We start from the raw sequence: 22,145 nt of genomic DNA, 5'->3' as shown, positions 1-22,145 counted from the left end.
CCTTAAATCTTCTTTCACGTTCTCAACTGCACTTTCAGCTATTGGTAGTTGCGATGCCCGACCGCCACTTGTTGGTAATGAATCGGTCGGCTCCTCCCGTACTTGAGCAACTCCTGGTTCAAGTCAGTCGCAGGAATTTAAGTCTGACAAGGGAGCAAATCTATTGCCAGTACCAAAACCCCACTCAAAAGGAGTGGCTACCTGGGCCTGGCCAAAAGGAGCTAAGTTCCACATAGGTTGTGGGGTTATTGGGTGTACCGGGAACTGATCATTTCCCAACCATTGTGTTGGCCTAATACCCCTGGTGCTGTAATCATAGGCCCGTATGCCAGAACCCCAAATATTTCCTCTTGGCTCTTGTACCAAGGGTGGCCTGTTGTTTAAGTCGTTTGGGCGATAGAGTCTTCCTGGCTTCCTATATGCTATGGGCTGAGACCAGTCGTTATAATGTCGAAATCTGGGGCCCCCTCCCCATCTATCAGTATTAGTGGTTCTTTTGTAACTGGGGGGTTTAGGTAGGGTGGTAAACCTATTTTTTTCAAAGAAGAACTTAAGGGTGAGAGGAATTATAGAGCCACTGCGTCGTTGGGGTGGAAAAATATTGTTTAAGATGTCTGGGAGGACCTCGGCGTTGGCAAAATTTAGAATGACGCAATCCCCTTGAAACTTTTTGGGCTTGCTGCCGATCCATGGTACCCTCCTTGACATAACAATGTCCCCTGCCAGCTTATCAAAACCTTGTTCTGTCATGTGCATGTTATTAGTGAGCCAATGTAACGCTTTGTCTTTTAGGTCCTGGTTGGACTCTACTTTGCCTTGTGTTAAAACGGGAACGTTTGCCAACACCAGGACGACCGGCGAGGCTTCCAAGATAAATTGACCTGAAGTGTCCACTTGATGTGTTCCCGCTATAGCTGCAGATGTGCTGATGCGAGGATCTGCAATATCTACAACCTGACCCACTGCAGGTAGTGGTGGTAATGGGGGTGATGGAGGCGGAGGTGGCACCCCTTGCTGAATGGGTTGCGAGCTACTCTCATTCGGGGTGACCTCTACGTTTGTGGGTATTAAGTTTGTGACGAGGGAGGATAAATTTTCGACCTCGTCTACCAGCTTGCTGTGTGCCACACCCAACTTTTTTACCTCGGATGTTAACTTATCTAGTTTCCCTATCATGGGTTTAATTATAGTCCTGATTTTAATGTCAATCATGTCTTGGATTCTGTTAAAAAGGTCCTCGTCGATGGTACTTCTTGGCTCGATATCAGTATCGGGATCAAGCTGTTTCCTTACTCGAGTAGGGGGTGGGGTAGCAGCCTTCTTCCTGCTTAGATGTTTACCCCCACGTTTTGCTACAGATTTTCGACATGCTCTAACAGCCCTTGTGGCAGGTTGCGGAGATTGTAGGACTGCTTCCGTAGCAGCTATCTGCTGATTTGAATCGTTGATAGTATTATCTGATAGATCTATCAGATCTTGTCTGTCTGATCGAGGGTCAGAATCAACTTTGTCCTCAGAACCCAGATCTTGAGAAATCGGATTTTCTGGGGTACCTGGAAGGTTTTCTGGCGGTGGTTCTAATGTCTCAGAGCTTAAAGCGCTTGTCGAGGGACTTACTGACGGCAGAATGGGTGATTGGCTCAACCCAAGAGATTGCCTACGCTTGTTGTTAATATCGTTAACTACTTGCACGAGATATGAGTCTAAGGTGTTCACAGACTCTGCTGGGACAGGAATCCGTTTTTTCCCCATTGTTAAGATAGTAACAGCAGGTACCCTAAGGTCAAATCAGCTCAGATGGATTGTAATGAAGGTGTACTGCACGCAGTAATACAACAGGCAGTCAGTAACAATGCAGTGACGGTACACGTGACAGCGATGCAATATGGTAACCGGGATATCAAATTGGGTACAGTACCTTAGTTAGCGACAGATGGATGACATGGGGGTGGCCTAGCCTGGCCTTTTCGTGCCTCTGAGGGCCACAGAGGGCCCGCCCTTTGCCCTGGCTTCGCCCCGGGCGTTCCGCTCGCGTCTCGCGACGCTGAGGGCTTACAAATTTGTAGCGCCCCTCCCGGCGCTTTTGCCACGTCGGGGAACGCGCCGCCGCTAAGCCTGATGGGAAACGTAGTCCCTAGGCGGCGGCGCGACTGGTGGCGGGATTCCGGTGTTTTTGGCTGGTCCGCTGTTCCGTGATAGTGAAGCTCTCCGAGCGCTCTCCTCGTCCTAGCGCTACAAGGTAGGGCTCTGGTCGCTTTTCAGTGTGCTTGCGCCTCCCCCCGCTCCACCGAGGGGCTTACAAATTTGTAGCGCCCCTCCCGGCGCTTTTGCCGCGTCGGGGAACGCGCCGCCGCTAAGCCTGATGGGAAACGTAGTCCCTAGGCGGCGGCGCGACTGGTGGCGGGATTCCGGTGTTTTTGGCTGGTCCGCTGTTCCGTGATAGTGAAGCTCTCCGAGCGCTCTCCTCGTCCTAGCGCTACAAGGTAGGGCTCTGGTCGCTTTTCAGTGTGCTTGCGCCTCCCCCCGCTCCACCGAGGGCTTACAAATTTGTAGCGCCCCTCCCGGCGCTTTTGCCGCGTCGGGGAACGCGCCGACGCTAAGCCTGATGGGAAACGTAGTCCCTAGGCGGCGGCGCAACTGGTGGCGGGATTCCGGTGTTTTTGGCTGGTCCGCTGTTCCGTGATAGTGAAGCTCTCCGAGCCCTCACCTCGTCCTAGCGCTACAAGGTAGGGCTCTGGTCGCTTTTCAGTGTGCTTGCGCCTCCCCCCGCTCCACCGAGGGCTTACAAATTTGTAGCGCCCCTCCCGGCGCTTTTGCCGCGTCGGGGAACGCGCCGCCGCTAAGCCTGATGGAAAACGTAGTCCCTAGGCGGCGGCGCGACTGGTGGCGGGATTCCGGTGTTTTTGGCTGGTCCGCTGTTCCGTGATAGTGAAGCTCTCCGAGCGCTCTCCTCGTCCTAGCGCTACAAGGTAGGGCTCTGGTCGCTTTTCAGTGTGCTTGTGCCTCCCCTTTTTCTTGTATCTTTCGATCAGATGCGTCTGACATTCCACGACTGGGTCATTCTGAAGGCCTGCGCTTCCCAGCTCTGAAGTCTGTTCCCGATAACCCAATGAAAACGCTTAGCGCACTGCTCTTCGATGGTTACAGTACACAAAATCAAAATCAAACTGTTATTCATGTGCAAAGCACACCTCACAGAACAAGAACTCAACCCAACCAAACCATCACAGTATTATACATAGTTGCCCAGCGTCCTCACGGCTCATGATACATTCTTTCAAAGCTTTCTTTTTAAGCAACATCACTTTTCGTTCTAGGGCTTACAGTTTCACTTGTTCCCCTGGAGTTATTAAACAAAACCTTCATAAACTGAAAAATGACATTGCATAATTCATTCTGGTTTAGTGTCACATCTGAGATAAGGCCACTGAGCCCCGCTACCAACCGACCCAGGGCCCGATTACAACTTTGGCAGTGTGGAAGCGGGTCTGACATGCCGCCAAAGCTGTGTGCAAAAACAACAGTTGATGGACAGAATGCAGAACAATGACATACATTGACCCCAATACAGAGATCTGGGCCTAAATCCATCGTTTTTTGCACTCCACACCACCCCAGTTCAGACATGGCCATATGCAAATCAGCCTTGACCCTGTGCCTCATGGGGGAACAGTCCAGCCCGAACTGCCAAGCCATGTCTTTCCTGGACCGGAGTCAAGCATCCTACGACCGGTTTCTGGCTATCAGCCGTCTTCTGCCAGGATAGCTTGACTCCAGTGGTGTGGAGAGCATGGGACTAACGTGTGAGCATACCCATCCCACTCGGGGCGACAAATGCAAAAAACAAGTTGATGGACAGAATGCAGAACAATGTCATACATTCACCCCAGTACAGAGATCTGGACCTAAATCCATCGTTTTTCTGCACTCCATACCACCCTAGTTCAGACATGGCCATATGCAAATCAGCCTTGACCTTGTGCCTCATGGGAACAGTCCGGGTGACAAATGCAAAAACAATAGTTGATTGACAGAATGCAAAACAATGTCATACATTCACCCCAGTACAGAGAACTGGGCCTAAATCCATAGTTTTTTTGCACTCCACTCCACACTAAAATGTGGACACTGTCCGCCAGATTACGAGTTTTGTCATGTCTGGTGGGTGTTTCTTTGCTGATCCCACGATGGTGCCTCTGAAAATGGGCACAGAAATGGGAGTGCCAAAGGCAGTTCAAGCACGACATGGACTTTAAAGTCCATGACGTGATGGAACTGGGGTTGAATGCATAAAGGAGAGCACAACATGTGCCTCCCTGCATGCACCAACATGCTTGAGGCAAGGGGGGTCATGTAAGGCCCCCTTTGTTTCATGACTGCCAGCAGTTTCATGAAGTAAGAACTCCCATGAGACCACAGCGGTCATGAAACTGATAATATGCATGGCGGTGCTGCAGAGGCCGTGCCAGCATTTTGTGAGCCCCATACCACCATGCCACTTCTTGGCAACGTAGTTCCCTGCGGTTGCATTGGTCCAATGGTGGTCTGACCGCCAAAGTTGTAATAGGGGGAGTCGGACCACTTACGGCGATGGCCGGCCCGCCACCGCTACACCACCATGAGTGTGGCAGTCCACAGATTGCCAAACTAATAATCAGGCCCCTAGAAGTGTAACAATGGTTACATTCATTAAATCCTGAAATTTAGCTAACAGGCGTTTTGATTCTGGAACTTTTATTGCGCCTGTGCCATATGGCCGGGATGCCTGTCACCCCCTCCCAACACAATCCCCAAGGATGGGAAGACGGACGCAGTTCTGAACTTTTTGGAAGGCGGGAGGGAGTTACCCTCCCGGCCGTATTTATTAAAATATGAAACAAAATTAAAACATTAAAATAACAGTTTCATATTATGTACAATTTTATATTTATGACATTACGAAGCAGACATGTTCATTGGCTAACCTTAACAAATCTCTAATACAAAGGTTCTCCTAGCCGAGTCTAAGCATCCTGCAAATGCATACTTTCTAAAATAAAATTGTACATCCTAACATTACGGGCCAACGGCAAGGTCGTAACCGGTGTCAGGTCCCCACTACCAACATTCCCCCCTCACGGTGTGAGGGGCGGGCGCACAGAGGACTGTACCTCTGTGCCAACTTTCCATTTCCCTTGTCTTAGCGGGGGCCCCTTATTTAACTCGACGCCATCTTAATGGTCGTCCGAGGACTCGTGTGAGGTGTCTAGAAGGTAGCGTGGACCCCCCTCCCACCCCACACTGCTTCTCACATCCGCCGTCGCGGATATCCTGGCCCCTGTAGGGACCTTGAAATTACTGCTCACCGATCATGACCTTACCGCCACAGGCCGGATAGTTGACCGGCTATCCGGCCCCCCACACTCCTACTAAAGGTCATGCTTTTATACACCCATTAACCATGCTACGAAGTCTCCTATGAGTAAGACATTCCCCTCCCGTGACAAATGTACCCCATCCTCGAGATACATGTGATTCCCCCGAATACATCCATGCGGAATACAGTGCAACTGCGCCGAGCGAAACAACCTACCAAGCTTGTTATTGACTTTCTTTACAGAATGATTCAAAGCTGATACTGAAAGGGGCCCCCGCCACACCTTCCTGGGAATCATGTGGGACCATGCTATCGTGCACCCCGGGACCCTTCTTGCCAACCAGCTAACAGTGGATAGAATTCTCTCGAGTAGTACTCGCCTACCGAGTGTCACTAAATCATTTCCCCCCAGGTGTACTATGATTACAGACGGCGGTGACCTTGTCCGCCCTAACAGTCCCTCAACAAAACGTTGAAACTGGTCAATACAGAGCCCGCCCCTTCCGTAGAAGGTCACCCTGTACCCGTATTCCCCAGCTGCGTGAATCATGTCACCTGCTTTGAATACGTCAGCGGCACGCCTCACGTATGAGTGGCCCACGACCCACACCACTCTCTCCTCAGACGGTGATCTTTGACCGCTGGTCCCCAGGTGTCGGGTCGACTGCACAGTACGCCCCGCATCGTATGCTTGCGAAACTGTAAACCAAACAGAAGACAAGAAGCGTGAGTGCATGACATTGGCTTCACAACATGTGCAATCGCACATACCTTTTATAACAGTTCGAGGACCAACGCCCCAATTGTTTCACCTGTTCCACACTTTGACCCCTGGCTGTAGCGTCTGTAGCAGCCCCGATCCTAAAGGAATGGGTCCCAAAATCGCCTGGGTCCAGGCCCGCTGCCGCGATCGCCATTGTAAGCACCCGCTGAAACTGAAACCTAGTCAGTGGGGTGGCGTCGGTGTGTTTTAGCAAGCTTCCCCCCCATGTTACAGCCCTTTGCGCTAAATATTCCTCAACGCATTTCACCAGGCACATGGGGGACCCTCGTATGCGCTGGACAACAATACTGTCCCCCATAGCACCTTGATCGGTCTTGGACATAGCTATTGTGATTACCATTGAATCACCCTTGATCATAATGTGTTCCCGACACAGTCCTCCCCCCACATCCTGCTTATTTTTTTGCCACCAGCTTGCTCACCCGCATAGCCCCATGGAATGCTAATGCGAAAGCGGCCCGGAACAGCACTGCCTCGGACTGGGAGGAACATGTTGCGGGGAGTACTGACATCAACAGGGACAATCTTTCTAACCCAATCGGGCGCCTCTCGTCAGCTCTATGACCCTCGAGGCGTTGCCACCCACGTAGTGCCTTCTTTACCAGAAAGGACGATGTGGGGTCCTTGATGCCATGCGCCCGTGCCATGAATGCCATGGCGGCCCGGTGCCTATTGGCTGTTGCCGCAGATCGGCCTGCCTTGTGGAGTGCCACTAAAAACTTTAGAACATACTCCTCCTGGCCCCAATTATCCCCTCCCGCTGGACCCAAAAATGCACAATAGGAACGAAACGCTCCTTCGTATGCCTTTCTTGTCCTGGGGGCTAGGCTTGCTCCCACAAGGTCCTGTAATCCGGGGCACCGAGTAACCAGAGAGCTTCGGGAAATGGTGCTGCCACTAGGTCCGCGGAAGGTAGATAACCCCTGAAAGCCTGCATATGGGAACGAGAGAGTGCATCAGCCGCTAGGTTTAACACAACCAGCACGTGCCTCGCCCTAAACTGTACGTTCAGTCTCATGCAAAGTAGTACAATTTCTTTTAGTAATCTCAATATCCATTTGCAGCGTGCTGCCTGTTTATTTATACATTCAACAACGGTCATGTTGTCGGACCAAAACACCACTGTGCGATCACGAAACTCATCCGGCCATGCCTTCAGAGCCACAAAAATCGGGAACAGCTCAAGGAACCCAATGTTACCTGTTAGCCCACTGGTGTGCCACCACGTCGGCCATGTTTGTGCCGACCATCGATTACCGAAGATGGCGCCAAATCCCACGCTCCCTGCCGAGTTGGTCCACAAACCCAGCTCGTCCGAGGACGCTGGTGCCTTGCCCCACACCACTCGACCGTTGAAGTCCGCCAGAAATGCTAACCATATGCGCATGTCCTGGCGAACCTCTGCAGACAGTCTGGTGCGATGGTGTCCTTCCTTGAGACCGACCATGGCTTGTGCAATAGAGCGGGAAAAGGGGCGGGCCATTGGTATCACTCGTAGGGCAAAGTTAAGCTGGCCCACTGTTTGTTGCAACTGATGGAGAGTAACCTTCTCTTTGCTAATGCACAGTTCCAAGGAAACCCTGAACTTCGCTACCTTTCCCACCGGCAAGCGGAAACATCCTTCCACTGAATCAAGCTCAATTCCAAGAAACTCGAGTGAAGTGGATGGTCCGACCGTTTTGCCGGGTGCCAATGGCACCCCGAACCTCTTCATGAGAGTGCAAAATTCCTGTAACGCCAGTGCACATTTTGTGTCGCCAGCAGCCCCCAGGAACAAAAAATCGTCTAGGTAATGCATAACCTGGGTATGGCCAGTGGCTTTGGTGAACGCCCATTGCAGAAAACAACTGAATTTTTCAAAATAGGCACAAGAGATAGAACAACCCATTGGCATACATTTATCCATGTAGTAGCGTCCCTGAAACACAAAGCCTAACAGACGCTGATCCTGTGGGTGTACCGGGAGCAACCGGAACGCTGACTCAATATCCGATTTAGCCATCAGCGCTCCGGGCCCCAGGCGACTCAACCTGGCGACGGCCTCATCGAAGGATGCATACCGCACCGAACAAATTCCTGGATCAATTGCATCGTTCACCGAAAGACCCCTTGGGGCCGACAGATTATGAATTAACCTAAACTCACCTGGGTCCTTCTTGGGGACTACTCCCAACGGTGAACAAACAAAATTAAGGACTGGCGGGTGCCTAAATGGGCCTGCAACCCGGCCCCGGGCAACCTCTTTTGCAATCTTACTTTCCACTACTGCCGTATTCTGCTGCACCGACAGTTGGTTTTTACATAGTGATTCCCCCCGAAAATCCCCCGCCGGGATGTGGAAACCATACGAGAAGCCATCCCGCAACACCCCAGCGGAGATATGATCAGGGTATTCATTTAGCCAGGGGATCATTGCCATGATATCTACGGGGGTAGGTAGCGGTACCCCTTGGTCGACGTTAGACCTGTTTGGTCCCTCCTCTACCCCCTGTATCACCATTCTTGGCTCTGCACGAACTCTCAGGGTGCGAAGAGTGTCCACACCCTGCACACTCATGCCTGAACTTACATGTCCCTTGTGGCCTCGTGCACTTGCCTCTGTTAAAGTTCCAACAAACCCCTTTTTTACCTCCGTTCCCACCACTCCTTGGTTGGTGGTCACCACTGGCGCCTGCTCGAAAGGGCGCCGCTGAATGTTGGCGGGAGGGCGACGACCCATTCCCGCCAAACGAAGATGACTTGGTCGGGCCCGGCAGGAGCTGCTTCTGCCAAGAGATGGAGTCGAGACAATCCCACGTCAGAGATGAATCGTGCTCCTTGGCCTTACGAAACTTACTATCATAACCCAACCATTCATTGCCTTCATGTGATTCATAGAAATCCATTATACGCGTCTGATAGCAGGCCAATTCGGTCAACACTTCGGGCCTACGTTCCCCCATGATAGCGGTAAACATCGCAAATGCCCTGGCCCAATTTGAGATCGTCTCATCAACCCTGAATCCCGCCATTTTTGCCCGCCACACATTCGGATGCCACAAATCTTTCTGACTTTTAACATACTCTACCTCGTGGTGGTCGGTCAACAGAGAAAACATATTTACATATTTATCTGCCCAAATCAACTCTTTTGTGGCCAGCGGAATATGTTGGACCACCTTTTCCCTTCTTGAGGGTATCAAACCCTCCCTCGCCATTGGCAATGGCTGCTTACCCGAATCCGTAGCTGGTCCCGCTGTTTTTCCAACGCCAGACGCCGGTCGTTCCGAGGGAACCTGTGGGGAGACAACAGGGAGATTCGCCTTCGCAGCATCTCTCGATAGCCGCAACTGCTTCATTAGTAATCTGGCCTCTTCGGCCGTGTCTCCTGGCGCCGTAGCACCTTCGGTGTTTTTGCCGAGCTATGCGGCTAACTGGGCGGCCAGCTCTGGAGGCATATCCTCCTCGTTAGTGGGCGTCACTTCAACCGGAATCGGTTGGCCTGCGTCGGGGATCGGAACCGGGGTCTCTGCTGGAGTAACCGGACTTGCCGGGGGTGACACGGGAACTGGGGCTTCCCCCCCTGCTGCCCTGTTCCTGGCCCTTTTACCTCTTCCAGCGGGGACTACTCCCGGCAATGCTGGGCCGATTACCTTCTTCGGTCTGCCCGAGTTGTTCATTGCCGCCATCTGTTTTTTCATGCTCGCCATTTCCTTCATTAACATGCGGAGCATCTGGTCAGTCCCTGCCTTCTTACCGGGCTTCTTGCCAGGCATCGTTGTCAGATATTCAATCCTTGTTGCGAACGAGGTTCTGGAGGTCCTGGATCCAAAAGTACGGAGTCGCTGAAAGACAAACACAAGAATTACAAGTTCTCAAAAATTGCTCCTTGTTCCGTCGAGGGCTCACGTGCAACGAGACGGTGCAGCTTCCAAGCACAGGAACAAGAGGATGCTTCTTTGGATTGTTGCTCCTTTTATTCTTCTTCGGGAGGGCGTGTACCCTCCTCAGGTACGCCTACGGGGCGTGGCCAACGGTGTAGGTGTCTAGGACAACCCTCCTTGGGCGGGAAAAAGGCGCGCCCCGGCTTCGCCGCTTCGGGCATACCAGCCGAGACACGCCCCCCGCCCAAAATGGTTTCCCGGGGGGATCCGGGCCCCCTACCATACGTTCGGGGGGACCGAGTGGTCGCCCCTTTCCAGTGTACCACTATGACAGCAGGTAGAAATGTTCTTCTAGCCAAAAAGGACACTATAAAAGTGCATGTCTCTAGGCTAGTCAGCACAGACATAATTTACACTCAAGTGAGCTTTAACAAAGGAATTCATTGGGGTGTAGTGTTTAATCATTGCACCAGGACGAACACACCTAAAAACAGTTGTATGAAAAGAAGAATTCCAGAAACGGAACCGTTTTACCTGATGACAGAGTTCCTTGGTACACTCACTCTAGTTGCTACATATTTTTGGGCAAATATTGCAGTCTTAGCACTTGGAAATAATGAGATTAGACCATCGTTCCTGCATCTTTCTGCCACAGCAGCAGGGTGCAAGCCGTGCAACATTTCTGCTCACCGCACTGCTGAGGACTCAGAGTCCAAGGACTCCTTGCACTACCAACGTACATAAGAGGCACCAGCAGTCCTGCGGCCCGGCGTAGCCACCATTGTTCCTGCATCTTCCTGCCACAGTAGCAGGGGGGCAAGCCGTGCAGCATTTCTGCTTGCCACACCACTGGGGACTCAGAGTCCCAGGACCCCTTGCACCACCAAAGCGCACAAGAGGCCCCAGCAGTCCCGTGGCCCGTGGCGCAGGATGCCCCCGGGCCACGCCCGGTCCAAGGACAGGCCCGTTCATGCCCCTCGGAGCCCACAGGATGCTAGGCTGGGCCCCCTCCAACGCCTGGGTTGCAACCCCCCAGGACTTGGCATGGGAAAGAAAAAGGTAATTTCACTGATTGTTGAAGGGGGACTATCTCAACATTAGTTTCCTTTTTTTTGTTGAAAGCTAGCACTGTTATGGCAAATCAGATCGCCTTAACTGAAAAAAGACCGTCGCTGGGAGAAAATGACACCATGAATGAATTAACTCAAGAGGTGGATAATATACTGATAGAACAGTCACTACAGGGCCCTATGCTAGTGTCACGCCATCAGCTGTGAACATGGCTTCCACAGTATGTCTTATGCCTGATCCACCTGGTCCTAAATTGAAAAAGTTCTCACCAAAGCGGAAAAGGGAGACCCTAAAAGCAGTTTCACCAAAGAAAGCAAAAAAACAAGGAAGTCGACACCCAACCCTTCCGGGCTTGGACTACATAAGTCAACCACAGGACATAGAACCCTCGACCAATCGAATACTTGAGGACATTTTGGTAGAAAAAATATCATCCAATCTGAACCCTATACTGACACGATTGCAATATAAGAAATGTAAAAATCTGTACTGAAGGACAAGAAATTGAAAGATAGGGTGATTTTAAACAAATGTACTGCAAATTTATTAGTAACTAATACAGCTCACTCTAAGTTACATTGCCCTACCGAAAACCAAAATTAAAAGGGAGAAAGAAATGCCCCAGATGCGGTGGGTCAGCTATGGAGTTAAACCCAGGGTAGGGGACAAGTGAGGTAACAGGGAGCCGGATGGTGGGGAGGGCCACTCAAAATACAGCCCTTAAAAATGATTCACAAAGAGGGAGTACGTTAAGTTCTGTGGTAGGTAGCTCATCAAATAAAAGGAATAGTAATAGGGCTTTGAGTAATAGAGGACCTGACTAACCTGAATTTTTAGATCTCCCACCCAACTGATGGATAAATTGAGGCACTGGTTAACTAGGTCTGCAAGATTCCCACTGTCTATTTATGATCACTTAATCATGGCCAGAAGGATACCCTGGGTAGGAACATCGGAGAAAGCCATTGAGGGCGACTGTGTTGTACTGAATTTCGATAATTCATTTGTCGTAGGCGAATTGCTAGCCCAGCTCCCCTCAGGTCATACCTAAAGTTCGCAAATGTATGTAGTTCCTCTGGGTTTTTCTATCACCTTTACACATACAAGGACCCTCCCTTATCAGAGCTCCATAACAGGGAAATATAGGGAGAAACTGGTTAGAAAGGGGGGTGATCCAAATATTACTTACAAATAATGGACATCTGGCATTCTCAGAGCTGTGACTGACTATCTCAAACTGCCCCTCCCAAAACAATTTCTGAACTCGAAGCTATCAATTGGAGTGATGTGTTGGCGAGTAGTACACTATTGACGAATGTGATTAACGCTATGGGTAGCACCATGGACCCAGCCCTTCCTACATGTATAACTTCACTGTCTAGCTTTGAGGATCCTATTAGCAGTCCAAATGTAGTAAGCAACATGATAAAATGTAACAACTATTACACGCTACTCTCATGGAATATAGTAGGATACAAAAGTGAACAAGCATTGGCATAGCCAATAGGTCTCACCTTTGGAACCTTATAAGTGATTAGCCATGCAGCAGTTAATGTTGTTGTTTGCTAGGACATTGTGCTGCATAACTAAATACTTATAAGGTCCCAAAGGCGAGACCTATTGGCTATGTCAATGCTTGTTAAGAGTAGTCGTAAACACGGAGGTGACGTGGATGCCACCTCAAAATACCATGCCTGCGGATATAGATCCACTCCAATTGAATTTCTATTCTTCCATGCCAAATGGTCTCTAAAACATGTATGTGTACGTGGCCAGATAGCCTCCATTGATTGATATGGAATTCTATCTATAACCATTAAACTGTTGCCTTCCGATTTCCTTGCGGTTGTAGTTCTGCCCGCTGACCATTTAGTAGCCAACCAGTCTTGTTCCTTGGATTCATCAGATCAATACCTACTGCTCTCATACAGGGTAGAAGTGTAGAAATTCAGAAAACTACATTTTGTTCCATGTGCGCTTACATTTGTGTAGCCTTCAACAATTAAGATCTGTGGAGTTATATTTGTGGGGAGGTAGCATTATTTTTGTGGCTCTGTAAATTGCACTACATTGCGAAGATACATTTTTATCTGAGGTGGAAGTTTGAAGTTTATTTTATTATGCGTGATTAATTAAAACCGTTGCATACAAAAGATAAAAATTTCTTGTGTTAAAATTATTATATAATAAAAGGTTTTGCAGCGTATTAAAATAACACAAATTATTAAAAACATTCTGTACATTAGCCTTGCTCATTACTAATATTGTTTTGAGTATTGCTATTCTTGTTACGTTCCAGTCAGTTCATGTAAAGATTAGTCTATTTGCTGCTCTTTCACATATTTTATTCTTTTTGCGGTTATATCGGGGAATTTAATTAGCCGCAGTTTAGCTGAACCAGATCGGGGTTGAAGCACAGCATTAACTCTGTTCCGGCCCCGTACTGTTTGAATGCTGGCTTTAAAAGGGTAACCCTTATATCTTTTAACGTGTTGCAGATGCATATAACATGAGTTGCGTCCTCGACACCGCTGCCGCATAAACGACACTGTTGGGTTCCTTCCTTTCTCTCCCAAGGCGGCAGAAATTGTTTAAAGGGGCCGACCCCCATTCGGAGTATTAGGAATTTTTCCTTGATGTTAATTTTTAATCCCATTTTCAGGTAAAACTGGGGTTTTAATTTCTTGTATGTATGTATGTAGGACCATCCCGCCGTGTGATCGTTTGGCTAATGTTTTCTTGTCTTCAATTGCAGATAGTAAACAAGTTGCCTTTGTCACCATTTTTTTGAATGTTAGATGATTTACCTGAACGTCCCACAGTTCTCTTAAACATAGATGTTTAATAGATTCCTCAAGGTAAATGCTTGCTGGTGTTTATTCTGCACTGGAAATCTCCATCCAAAGTTGGTCTTTCAGGGTTCCCTTTTCACCGCCTTTAATCTTGTGCCAACATTTCACAAATGTGCCCATGCGTTCAAGGGACTGTTTTCGGAGCCCAAATTCCAATCGTATTTGGGCCGGGGAGACCATTTTTGGAGGCTGGAAAATTGCTCGGTATGCTTTAGATATTATTTTATCGAGAGTTGTTGCATCTTTTCCCTTCAGCGCTTTGCTCCCGTAAGTAATTGTTGGCTGGAGTTTTGCTTGCAACATCCTTATTAGAGGGTCGGATGTCAGGTCCGGTAAAAGCTTCTTTAAGGGCTTTATAGCTAGGTAGGTCCTTACCCCCTTTCTCCGCTGGGCTTCTAATTGTGGTTTTGATGAATTGTTTTGGTCAAACAATACCCCTAGATATTTATAGCTTACTCCTTGTTCCAAGCGATGAGCATCAAGGAACCAGCTCAGATGTTTCTTCTTGCCGTAATTAACTGCCATTATTTTTGTTTTGTTGTACTTTATTTTTAATGCATTTTCTTGTGAGTATATCTGAGTGGCATTCATTAGGTGCTGGAGACCTATTGGGGTTCTGCTTATCAGAACCAGATCGTCCGCGTAAAGCAGGTTTGACAAAGTAGAGTTCCCTAGTTTTGGTGTGTGGGCTGCACAACTATTCAGTTTTGCTGGTAAGTCTGCTAGAAAGAGGTTAAATAGCATAGGGGCTAAAACGCACCCTTGTTTGAGTCCTTTAGAGGTAGGATTTTTTTTTAATATTTGTCGACCGTCTCCGAGCTTTATCCTGACCCATGTTTTGGTGTGTAAGTTCCTTAATCGAAGTAGGAGGTTTGAAGGAATCCCCCAGCCATCTAGTTTTTGCCAGAGTTTAGTTCGATCTATGTGATCGAATGCTGCAACAAAGTCTATAAAGCAGAGGACGGGCAGATATTTCCCCTGTTTAGCAGCGTCCATGAGGAGTGTCAGGGCCATTATGTTGGTTATAGTTCCTTGCCCTTTCCGAAATCCAGGTAGTGTTAATGGTATTATTTGATTCTTTTCAGCCCAGGTGGTTATGTCGTTTAGGAGGAGTCCTGCAAAGTATTTAGCCTCGACCTCAATCAGAGCTATTAGGCTGTTCCTTGTTTATAAATTGGACTAATTATTGAACCTCTCCACGATTCTGGAATTGTGGATTTTCTAATTGCATACTTGAAAACAGGTTCAAGTGTGTTGCTCCAGTAGTCCGGATCTTTTTTAAACAGCATAGGTGGAATTCCATTAGGACCCGGGGCTCCTTCCAGTCGGCCCCTTGCTATTTTTTTCTTTATCTGCTTTGTTGATTGGATAGTGTTCCCCTCCTTTAATCTCCTATCGGCATTTAGTGCTTCGGGTTCTGTTGGTGCTCGTTGTTCTTGGATTAGTACTGGACTGTTGTTATCTTCAGTAGGAGATTGGCAGAGAGGTATTGGCTGTTGCAGATCTCAGGCTCTAGACTTTTGGGGTGTAAAACTGTTTCTTCTTTGTTGTAAAAATGATTAAAAAGGAACGCTATCCAAATCTCTTCGGAGATGTGGGAGTAAATTCCGAGATGGTTCGGCCGTTGTACTCTATTTACTGTTTGCCAAAATTTTGCACTGTTTTTCTGTTTGGCATCGTGATACAGTTTAGCCCAAAATTTGTTGTTCACTGTCGTTTTCCTGGCCCATCTTCTTCTCTTAAGAAGGGCCTTCGTGGCACGTAGAGACTGCTGCAAATTTTGATTTCCAGGTGACCTCCGAAGTTGCCTTAGTAATTGGTTTGTTGAAGTTTTCAGTTCTTGGAGGGTGGGCTCATTACTATCAAATTTGGAGGGTCGTTTGCACTCTTTCGTTTTGGACCTTTGCTGATGGGAAATTTGTTGCCAAATGTGACGATGAATGTTTCCCAGGTTTTCAAGGGATGGCCTAAGTGGTTGTGCACTTCCTTATGCACTTCTTTTGCTGCTACTGCTACTGTTTCTATATTTGTTGAATTGCACCTGATGCGATGAAGGTTGGTTGCCCCTACTGTAACAATGTTTTTCTTCGGACTCCTGAAATAATGTTGCTGTAGTATAAAGTGTCATTTCTTGTGGCACATGGTCGCTAATTTTACTGATCCCTATTTGAAATGAAGTTATCTTGTCGAAATAGGTAGTGTTGTAAAAGTGAAATCAAAGTAGGAGGATACTTTAGATGAATGAAATGTGGGTGCCGGGGGGTTATCTTCCTTAAAGCGTCCATTAACTGCCCTCAAATTCAGATGTTTTAGTTCTAAGATTAGGTAGTTTGAGCTCTTTGTTGTTTTCATTACCGTTGTGCGGCCCTGCGTCGGAATGTCCCATATTTCATTTAAATCCTGCATGAGGTGATCTTCCGTGTAATTCCCTAAGAAATACATATTAAAATCTCCTGCCAAGATGACTTTGTCTGTATCGGCCTCTTCTATAATTCTTGTTACTTCTTTAATTGGTTCTTTTGATGCTTGTAGTTTATGTTTTGGATGAAGGTAGACGTTTATCAAGATTACCTTTTGTGCTGTCTGGTTGAAGAACAGCGTGATCATTGAAGCCTGAATACTGCTTGGGGAGTTGATATGTGTTTTAATAGGATGCATCTTGCCAATTTTTGTTATAGAGGAGAGAAGGAGTAAACCCCCTGATCGCCGTCCGAGTTTAGAGTGTTTAATAGCAGCGGTAAAGCTGGAGGTGTATCCCTGTAGGTCGAAGGGTTTATCTTCCCAGGTCTCCTGGAGTTGTATAATGTCAAATGTTTTGAGATAGTTCAAGAATTCATAGTCGTTCAGCTTCGAATTTAAGCCATTAATATTCCAGATGCAGACTTTGACTTTGTTGAGGCCCAAGCGGAGTGTTGGTGCTGGTAGCTTCCTGTGTCAATTTGAGTGCGTTAAAAGGATAGTTAAAAAGGATAGTGCATTGGAGCCCTTGCCTTCAACGCACTATCGGGAAAGACTTGATGTTGGAGTCCGACCCCTTGCTCCCCATGGGACTGAAGTCACTGGTCGGAGAAGACTGTCTGTGGTTAGAAATGGAGCTGGATATTGTGGTTTAGGGACTGATTTTAATGTGATCCCCCAGTTTTGAAATTTTTTGTTTTCTTGGGTGATTCTACTGGCTATCTCCGGTGTTTTCCATCTAATTTTGGAGGCGTCTGAGTTTGGCAGGCCATTGTTCAGTAAGAACTCGACACTCAGTAGATCTGAGCTTTGAATGTTAGCTAGCTTGGGGATGGCTTGCAAGAGCCGTAATATGTTCCCTCTGTTTAGGGTATCTATTCGGCCTCGCGACTTGTATTGAGGAATGAAAATGATAGTGTCGCATTTCTCGCAAGAAATGCGCATGCGCGGGCGGACGCGCATGCGCATTGGGATCGAAGACGCGGCGCGAAAGAGAAGAGGTAGCCCCGGGACGCCGCGGACCAGATAAGTGCCTTTAATTTACTTTTCTGGTATTATTTACTGAAATTAGGTATGTAGGAGAGGGCGGGAGGGAGGCGGGTGGTGGGCAACTTCACTCCGTCCACAGAGCGTGCGTAGTGTTGCCTACTACGCCTACTTTACAAAATGCAAAGTAGGCAACACTACGTACACTCCAAGGGTGGAGCGTAGTCTTGCGCCCAGGGTTCTTCTTGATGGAACCAAAGTAAAAAACTGAAAGTATTTCCTACTGAGAAGACTGTAGTAAATGAGGAAATTAGGAAACGTCATAACAAATAAGTCTACCAAGATGGTCACCAGAGACAAAAGAGCCCAAACGTAGCACAACTATCACCCAGATGTAGCCCACATGTAGCCCAATTACGGAAGTGTGCAAAACACTTTTTATTTTTTTGTGTTATTGCAGTTTTATATAGTGCAGACTTGTCAGGTATTGGTGTGCTTTACATGAGCATTGTTTACATCACACAAGAACACATTTTGGTTTTAGACATGGGTAGATTAAGTGATTTGACCAGAATCACGGAATGTCGAGCAGAAACTCCAACCTCGTTCCCTAGTTGCAAAGTCTGCAGCTCTGGAAGTAACACCACATCCTCTCCCCTAAGTGCAACATTTAATCAAGTGATCAAATGGATAAAAAACATAAAGATAACAAATAATTTAAAAGTTCTTTGTCACTATTTGAAAACTCAGAAAATATGTCCTCATTTTGGTTTTTTAGAGCACTAACCATAATTTTGATGCAAATAAGGCCCTCTCATATATATAATTTCTAAAGGAAATGCTCTAGGTATTACAGTTTTGATTACATAAAGATGACGTCAGGCGTTCCACACTTTTGTAATAAATATAGAATGTTAGCAATCTAGTTGTTCATTAGGATACTGTTGAGAGGCAGAGGCCGGGAGCACGGACTCTGAAAATTGAAGGCAGGTAGGAGGGCGCAGAGGCAATAATCTGACCACACTGGGCAGGCAGGAAGGGCAGTGGCAGCACAACAGACCATGGAGGGCAATGGAAAGGGTTGGCAGGGGCAACAAACCAACAATATAGGACTGGCAAGAGAGGCTGTGGCAATATACTACACCATTGTGGGCAGAAGGAAGAGGCAGTGGTAGTACGACCATACATGCCAACAGACCCTATTCAGTCAGGAAACGTCAAATGTTTTTAAGTCCAAATGGGCTTTATTTGATCTGTCTCCTGTCTACAATCTCCTCTTTTTCAATGTAAGTCAAAGGGGAAAATCAATACCCCAGTTTTATTTCAAAATCTCCCTCTTACCAAGTTCAAAATGTTAGTACGTATGGTACATTGGATCATGGAAGGCAGGAGGAATTGGGTAGGGACATGGACTCGGATAACAGAGGACAAGAGCGACATGGAGAGGTGCACCAAACTGACCCCACAGGGCTGGCATCAGGGTTTGAAGCAGCACAATACACCACACAGGGCATGCAGGTTGGGAGTGCAGCACAAAAATCCATAGAAAGCAATAGGGAGGGGACAGAACCATGCACATGGACAACAAAGAACAGAGTGGAAAGACGCAATGGAAGATAGCTGACCATAATGGACAGACAGGAGAGAAAACTGCAGCATAACGGACCATAAAGGGCAGGAAGGACAGATCAAGGGCATTACAATGGAACTGCCAAGCCAGAAGGGAGGGAATAGGGGTCTGCACATGGAAACAGAGAGCAGGGGGCAAGGGGGCAGGCAGGAGCAGCAAGATGACCATGGGGGTCAAGCAGGATGGACACTAGAAGCAAGACACACCATGGAGAGCAACAGTGAGACTATAATGACATACTCACAGACCATGGAGGGAAGGTGTGAGGGGGTTTGGGCAGCTAGCTGACCACAAAGGGAAGGTGGGAGGGGCCGTGGCAGCACAGAAGACCATGCATGGCAAACAGGAGGGTTAGTAGCAGCACAATGGCTATGATGGGCAAGAAGGAGGGTACAGGGGCATGCACAAAGAACCATGGAGGATAGAAGGGAGGGTCAGGACCTGGGCACAGACAAGAGAGTACAGGGAAAGAGGCCTCACTACAGAACACGCGGGGCAGGCAGGAGGAGTAGTTGCAGCACAACAGACCAGGGAGGGCAGAAGGGGTGGCAGTAAAATGGACCATGGAGGACAGGAGGAACGGAATAGGGGCATGGAATGTAGACAGGAAGGGTGGAGGTGGCAGGGAAAGGTTACAGTCACCTGACAATGCAAGGCAGGTGGGAGGGGAGTGGCAGCTCAACAGAACACTCAGAGTAGTTAGGAGTTGCAGGTCCATGGAACATGGTGGGCAAAAAGGATGGAGCAGGGGCATGCACACAGACATTGGAGGGCAGGGGGAAGGAGAATAGGGGCAGCAGGCTAAGCACAGAGGCTAAGCAGGAGGTCAATGATGGGGCTTAGAATTGGGCAATGGAGTGCAGTAGGAGTGTACTGGTACATCATGCTAAATGGAGGGCAGTGGCAGCACATCAGACCATGCATGACAGGAGGAAAGAGGCTAGTCCATGGATTCAGACAACAGAGGATAGGGAGGAGGTGGATGCGGCAGAAAGCTAACTGTTCAGAGAAGGCGGGAAGGCCAGTGGCAGAACACAGGGCTGTAATAAGGGAGCAGGGACATGGACTTGGACAATGGATGGCTAGGAGGTGGGAAGTCAAGAGAAGCATGCTTGGGTGGGGGCAGGACAATGCCAGGCCCTGCTTCCAACCCCCCACCATCCATTGTGATATGCATCTTACTTAACGTTAAAAAAAATTAGAAATCTGCTGAAAAAAGCAAAGATTACAGGGTCGGTATAGTTAGACTCAGATTTCCCTCTTACACAGCCAGTGAAATTCAGCAGTTATAGTTACCTGAGCTAACTATTACTTACGCCCCCGCAATGTACTGCTAATGACCTCAGACATTACATCATTCATGACATGTTCAGTTACATCACTCATGACATCACTAATGACATCTCAAGTGAGCTGTGAATGGAATGGAACTATAATCGCTAGAACTTTATTTAGGGATAGTGTGTGTATATTAGCACCCCTTTTGTTTCTTTTCTTTCGTGTAAGAACAATTATAATACGCAACATGCCCAGATTAATATGGCTGATAAGCTTTCACTTTAAAGTAAAGTGTAGTCCATTGAAATCCTAAGTATGTTTATTATGAATAAGTCACATTGACGAACATACAGGTATGGCGGTCACGTGGCAAGATATGCTGAAATAACATTGTGTGCATATTAACACTTGTTTTCTTTTCTTTATTGTATCAATTCCTGAATTTTCACATCCTGACCAGGTCAATATGGCCACCAGCTTTTTGGATTAAAGTAATATGCAGTCTTTTGTTAATGTTGGCAACTTTAGGCATTTGTACATTTAAATAGGGATGCTACAATGACGTCTTGTATCGTTATCAAGGTTCGGACGAGCCGAAATGCGTGGATTACGTCCTTTGCAGATTAAATACTTCCAAACTACAACCTGAATGCTGATTCCTTCCTTGTAAGAGTGAGATGAGGTTAAATACATATGTATCAAATTCACTGAAAAATCCACAAGTTTCAGGGACATTATAGTTAGAAATTAGCATTTAAAAAACCTCAGAAAGGCACTGAAAAAAACCCACAGGTTTCATGGACGTCATACTTGGACATGTCACTCGTACAAAACAAGAGAAATTCGTCCGTTATAGTTTTTTGTGCTAACTATAACTCGCGCCCCCGCAATACACTGCTGATGACGTCACATATTACATCACTCATGACATGGTCAATGACATCACTGATGACATCTCAAATGACATCACTCATGATATTATCCACGTGATCCGTTGATGCACCTCCTCACACTCTAAAATACAGACTACCATTCTCGAAACCATAGACACCCCAATACTAGTACAGCTACAATATTCTGTGCACTATGCATACAGACCTCTAACCAGCTACATACTATTGATACGCTCTTCTAAATACCCAGTTAGTATCTATGCAGTGTAGGAATCCTTCTCTCTATCCCATGCACTTCACCCATCCAGCACTATCTACGTATCCTATCACTCCACCAATACCTAAGCACTTTTATATTCAGCACACACTTTCTTTGCAACACTGAAATTACTCCAGTTATTAGTCCATCCTTAAGGAATGGCTTAGTCACTAACACAAGTGCAGCTACAATATTTTGTACACTATACATGCACACCTCTAACCTGCTATAAACTATTAATATGCTCTTCTAAATACCTAGTTAGTATCTATGCAGTGTAGGAATCCTCCTGTCTGTCCCATGCAGTTCTCCAATCACCCTTCCAGCACTATCTACTTATCCTATTACTCCACCAATACCTAAGCACTTATAAATTCACTATACACTCTGTTTGTAATACTGTAATTATTCTAATTACTAGTCATAAACTTATGGAACGACTAATGACTAACGCCACAACTAACTTGGATTATACATGCTGGGACAGGGACCTACAGCCCTGAGGAAGTGATACTGAATGTGAATGTCTGGCCATTGTGCCACTAAGCTTGGGATCATTGTAAATATTGGAACTGTATTGGGTTAGCAACATTTACGTAGTAGAAATTGAAAATAAAGGCTACATGATATTAGTCGTTATAGCCCTGATGAAGTCTTTTGGATTATTTCCATAGACCCAACACACGTGTTTGCTGTATTACTGGCTGTATTGCTG

This window comes from Lissotriton vulgaris, chromosome 2_1, assembly GCF_964263255.1.
Source record: "Lissotriton vulgaris chromosome 2_1, aLisVul1.2, whole genome shotgun sequence".
Lineage (NCBI taxonomy): Eukaryota > Metazoa > Chordata > Amphibia > Caudata > Salamandridae > Lissotriton > Lissotriton vulgaris.
This window is presented reverse-complemented; position numbering follows the sequence as displayed.